Source organism: Vanacampus margaritifer, chromosome 12 (assembly GCF_051991255.1).
Source record: "Vanacampus margaritifer isolate UIUO_Vmar chromosome 12, RoL_Vmar_1.0, whole genome shotgun sequence".
In the NCBI taxonomy this organism is placed as follows: Eukaryota; Metazoa; Chordata; class Actinopteri; order Syngnathiformes; family Syngnathidae; genus Vanacampus; species Vanacampus margaritifer.
The window spans coordinates 12746275-12752396 of record NC_135443.1 but is presented as its reverse complement, the minus strand read 5'-3'; the positions used below and the strand labels follow the sequence as shown (position 1 = coordinate 12752396).

The 6122-nt window shown below is 39.9% G+C and overlaps 1 protein-coding gene across 3 annotated transcripts in view; it reads left to right on the top strand.

Annotated features, from left to right (window-relative positions):
• klhdc3 (kelch domain containing 3) overlaps window positions 1-6122 on the top strand; it is a 90279-nt gene that overhangs the window by 74846 nt on the left and 9311 nt on the right. The gene's annotated exons all lie outside the window — the stretch shown is intronic.

Genomic DNA, 6122 nt, shown 5'->3' with positions numbered 1-6122 from the left:
AAAACAGCAATTTGCTCAGCCAGTGATTTCTGCCTTGTTCAGTGATCTTGTTTTGCTGATCAGGAGGTCAAAAGCCTGGTGCCTCGATATCACCGATAATACCATTTAGCACCTTATCAATGGCTGAAAGGGCTGCTGTTATGATAGTCCAGCTGGCTAAAGTGTATCTTATCACCATTGAACCTGATAGTTTAAATTTTAGACTAAACACTACATGGGACTTAGTCAGTTGACTATTGAACCGTTTTTTTTTAATGGTCCCCAATGTATTTTTATAAAATGCTAATGACTGTGTGTAAAATGTTAACTTTGAATTTATAGTTGAGCAATTCTTGGCCAATACAGCTGCACTTGTTGCTTGCTGTTTTAAGACATGCTGCTGAGACGCTCGGCTCCATGAATACGCGATTATCAACTCCTTAGTTATACACATGTTGTCATTAGCTCTTTAGTGTCAAAGGGTAGCTTGCAGAGGTTTCCTTTTGGTAATTGTCAGCCTGCTAGTGTGTGTGTGTGTGTGTGTGTTTCATATGGCTGAGATAAAACTTGTCAAACAGCGAGGTGACCTGAGATGGATTCGGGGCATCTCGCACGCGCGGCACAAGACCTTTGGGCAGCGCAGCAACTCGGTGATTTACCCTTCAAAGACATTACCACGCTAGTATTTCATCTGCATCTTAACCCTCCTTAACCCACCAACAGCCTGTGTACATTATGGTGTCATAGGGGTGAGTGCTCCACGGCAGCTCAAATAAACAACTTACATAGGGGGGACACTTTGTAATGTCATTCAAAAATGGAAGTTTATCATTTGATTTAATATTCTTGTCACATGGCGGACAGGAATAGTATTGTGGGATGGTCTCAAGTATGTTGCTTTTATTATGACATTTAAATATTTTGTTTTCACCAGTTGTGACTGTTTTGCGGAAAAATAGAACATTTCTTTAACTCATGGTTTAAAGACGTACCTTTAAATGGTTTGTGATTAAAAACCATGAACAGAACAGCTTGTTGCTGCTTTACATTATTCAATATTACAGAATCATCTTTGTGACCCACAGCGTTTGACCTTGAAACCCATTTTATTAATTGCAGCTGGTAGAGTGTGGTAATATGCGATCTCAACCAACTATATTTTTTAACCAGCTGTATTCAAGACCAAATTCATGTCTTCCTTCTTTTTTATCGGCTCCAGGTTTTGGTGAGCACAATGTGATTTAAATAACCCAAAACAACAAGCCTGCAAAAAGAAGTTTAATAGATAAAGGGCCAGTTTGATCCTTAGTTCCATTTTAAACGCAAATGAGTTTTTGTTTTGTTTGTTTTTTACTCAAGCTTGGAATTTGAGATTTAGATTTAATTAGCAACCAGCATTTTTAGTCTAATCTAAAAACGGGCATCTTCAGGAGCCAGCAGTAGTTAGTGTCTCACTCTCATCATGGGGCTACAGGTCTTAATCCAACTTCCAGCCACCACTCAGGAGGGGGCACAGATATGTTGGTAAGACTAGGTGAGACAGAAAAGATTAAGAAAGAAAAAAAATGGATGAGGATCTAACAATCAGTGATAACAAATGGATTGTTGAAACCTTGATTAACTGCTTCTCAACAGTCCAGTATGTCATTTTAAATCAGATTTGGATGCAGGTTCAGACACACAAGGTTGTACTCTCAACCAGTATGTTGTGCATTCAGTTTTAGTAGTGAGTCTCAAAATGCAGTTTTATACTTTATGATGGAATATGTAGTGTGTTAAAATAATGTCCTCCACAGCTTTTTTTGCTCGAACTGTCTGTTTGCCCTGCAGACTCATTTCAACCATTAGTTTTTTGTCTTCTCTGAAAAGCAAAATATAATTACTTGTGTCTGCTCACCCTGATAAGTTATTTCACAGGAAGTTGTAGTGTGTGATAAGTTCCTGTGAGGTAGATGGTCCTGAAGGAGCAAAGTTCAATAGGATGTAGCAAAAGGAGCAGGATGCAGATGGTATCACTCCAAGAATGAGGATATCGGCAATGAAAGGACTCATCAACTGCTCGATCCGCTCTTCACAACATTGATTTGTATTTATTAACATCAGCTCGAACTTTCCCATCTCACACTTGAATTTCTTGCCGGCGGTTTTGCAGAATTGTTTGGTATTCGCATGCACGAATTAGGCTCGGCTCTGTATAGTGTTCCCTCATTAGTTTTAGGACAGTAGTTGATTTTCTACTGTTTGAGAGGCCGAGTTTCAAAGATAATTAGATGAAGTGCGTTACTAGAACGGGTGGCAATTGGGTGATTAGGCACCCTCATTGAGTGTTGTTTGAAATAGCAACCACTGTTTTTTTTAGTGGGGGAGTATCACTTCGGCCTCTTTTTGACTGGGAGTCACCATTGCTGTGGGGTCGGCGGAACCACTTTGACACGTAGTGATACTTTGCTGATCGAGTAACAAAGTGAACCATCAAACACCAGGACGCCACATAAAGTCAAACACTGTGACTTTCCCGCTTCCATCAACCCCCTTTTCTCCTTCCCCTGCTTGTAAGATCTCGTGCAGCTTGTTTTACAAAGACCAATAAAACATTGATGTGCTGCTGGATTTCACACCCAGGCTAACATTGTCCATGAGTATGCGAGGAAGTTGTCTCCCAGCAGTAAAGTTGTCATTTCTCTTGCTGCTCTTCTTAAGACATCTGCTTATCTCTACCTTTTTCACGCGTCGGCATCCAAGGCTGACACGCTCTCGCTTGCGTGAGTTGTTGACAAGCTACCCCGCACTGCATTGTTTTCTTGAGCTAGTGGAGTTACTTCGGTGTCTGATGGTGACATATTCAACTTTTCATAACCTTCAGCAACAGGTTTGAGGCAGTGGTCCTATTATAAGAACCCTTAGGTGATGGTTGGAAAGAAAGTGAGCTGCCAACAGCACGTATGGTGACTGTCACATTCATTGCTTTTGCTGTCTGAGCTACTGAACGCTAAGCTGGCTCGTAAATATATTTTTACTTTCCGAACCATTCCGCTCGTCTTTTTCCCTTTTAAAAAGGGGCTAAATTTGCACCCTTGGGTGTCCAATGACTACTACCCTTTAATCAGGGTGCAGCACATACAGACGCTCCCCACCTTACGAACGAGTTACGTTCCGGACGATCGTTCGTAAGGTGAATTTGTTCGTAAGTTGCTTCAGTGCTATATTTTGTATTATAATTTATGTTTAAAGCCTATATAAGTATATTGAAGGTTTATATAAGTATGTTTAAGGCTTGTACAAGTAACCTGCATTGGTTTGTACTGAAAAAAACTTTTAATAAAATGGAGAGAATACGTACAGTACTGTACTGTACTACGTATGTTAGAGAGAGAGAGCGAGAGACACACACAGTATGTACATGTACGTAATAAGATAAATAAAATGAAGTTTAACTTACTTTTGGAAGATGTACTCGATGCTTAAGGAGATGATGGAGGAGGAGGAAGAGGAGGATTTTATATCATGAGAGATTCTTCGTCGTCGCTGGAATCGGCTTCAAAAGTTATTTCCTGCTTCATGGGGACCGGCGTTTCTTCCTCCTCCTCCTCGCCACGTTGCTCAGCCTCCAATGAGCTCTCACAGCGCCAATCGTCGGTATTAGCGGCGGAAAGAAGCACTACGCGCAATACAAAATCTAACTTACAGCATTTCTTTCCAAACATTTTTCGACATACTGTACGCGCAGAAATGTTCTTATGTACCGTTGTTCGCAACTCGAATGTTCGTAAGTAGGGGAGCGTCTGTACTGAGACTTTTCCATTTTATCCAATTTTGTAGGCAAATCTGGTTACAAAGTAAATAAATCGGTTTCATTCTAATCGGAATATAAAGAATACGTTTGTGACGTACTTCTTCAAATACTCTTCTTCACGTCTTCCTTGCAGTGCCTATTACTTGGTTTCAATATGTCACATATCCATCTAGTTTTTGGTGCTGTTTTCTACAGCAACATTCCCACTGCACCTGAACATTTTTTTGCATGACCCTTGAGTGATGGTACTGCCAGTAGGCCGATATGAAGGACGGGAAGCTGAGATAAGAGTCACCAGTCTTCTGATGATGGGACTGTGATGGTTGAGGGTAATTCGGTTGAAGGCTCCCTATAAGCCTGGGTGGATCACCTCCTGGGGGGCAGGGGGCGTAATGACTTCCACAGCTGGCCCTCTGGGACGACCGTGCTCGTGCTCTGCACCTCTCCTGGCTGCTTTAAGCCTCAAACATGTTTGTTTGGGGAAGATTAGGAACGTAAACCCCTTACAACATCCTGAACACGCAGCGAAAGGGAGACTCCACGGCGGAGACAACGGGAAAGAGAAATGGAGATTGATGAGTTGAAGGGGTGGAGGGGATCCTGGAATAATTTAATCAACTCCCAAGTGGGGATGCACTGATCCCACTTTTTTTTTTTTTTCACAAGACAAACTCTTCAATGTAGTGATGTGCGCTATAAGTGTATTCAATAGAAGGTAAAAATTTGCCAGGTGATCAGGCAGTGAAATCTGACCACTATTTTTGCATTTGGTAAAAGTGTAGGGAGTCGGGGAATACACAGCAAGGTTATATCTAACAAAACAATAAAACTAAAAATGGAGAAAAAAAACTTTTGTAAAAAAAAGAAAAAAAGAGTGCCTTTAAATCTAAAAATCTAAAACTAATCGCAAAACTAATTAAAATATGTCACATAATATAAAAAAATAAAATAAAAAATAATCCAGCAGCCGACATAAACGGTAGCCCGATGCAAGAACAGCAATGTGTCAGGCCACCAAGACAATTAAAAAATTAACTTTATGGAAAGCGTGTCCACATTGGAACAGTTGCCCCTCACCTTGCTGTTTTCCATTGTTCGTATCGGCGAATGCTTTGGTGCAGACTATTTTGCAACGCTCCAGCTACTTACGAGCCCATGACTGGCTAGCTAATGTTGCCAAACAGGAATTGGAGAGAGTACACAGATACAGAGTACCAGAAACCAGAAATGAAGTCGGATGTCACGGCATACTTCAGCTGAGAGGATGGGGCTTATGAGGTTAACATTTTACAGTCATGTAATTAATGTTTATAATATTAGAAGAACCTTTATTAGTTCCACGTTGGAGAAATTTGAAAATCGTTTCAGCAGCTATAGCACATTGCACAAAATAGAAACTTGAACTCTATTGTGTGTGTGTGTGTGTTTGTCTGTCTGTCTCTGTGTCTGAAATTTGCACAATAACTTTTATCTTAATGTCATATTTGTTTTATCATTATTTATTTAATCAATTTAGCTTATCTAGTGGACTGAATAACAAACATTCAGAAATTATTATTATTATTAATTTATTGAATAATTATTTAATTACAAATATTTTCTAACCAAAATTTTGTATGATGGTATACAGTGGTCCTTTGCTTCACTATATCGCGGATTTGTATTTGGGTCCAAAATCCATGCGTTACGGGGTTTATCTTGGGTTGCACCTCGATATTTTTGTGGGTTTTTCAGAGATTATTACCCCCACCCACCCCGCTGCCCACCTGCGCAGCCCCTTCACGGATTTACTGTATTCATTATTTATGATGCTATTTTTCTTATTATATGTGCTAAATTAAGTCTTTTAGAGCTCTGAATACTTTTTTTTAATTATTATTATAGTAAAAATCATTCTCTGATACAATTTGATGAAGGTGATTTATTAGTGGGTGTGTGAGTTTTTCGACTTTGGTAAGATATTTTGGCAGAGATGCACCTATGTGTCGCAGGTGTTTTTGCATGTGCTTGCGTGTGTGCGTCTTGCCATGGCAGGAAACAGATGTGAAGTGATATAAACGGCAGCACATGTCTGGGAGGGCTATCTGCATGGACCAGCCTGTCTTACTGCACTGCTTCGACTTCCTGTGGGCTTAAATCAAGCTGGTTGTGATAAGGAGAGCTGAATGATGGTTGACCAACTCACTTTTTTTTTTTTTTTTTTTTAACCATCTGTGCTTTATTTTGATAATGTAGTGATAAAATATGGTAAGAAGTTGGATGAAAATATACATTTTGCCGCTTTGGTTCGGGCTTGTCCAGACAAAGCAAAAGCAGATGCTGTGTTGATGTCTTATTTTTTTTTTTTACT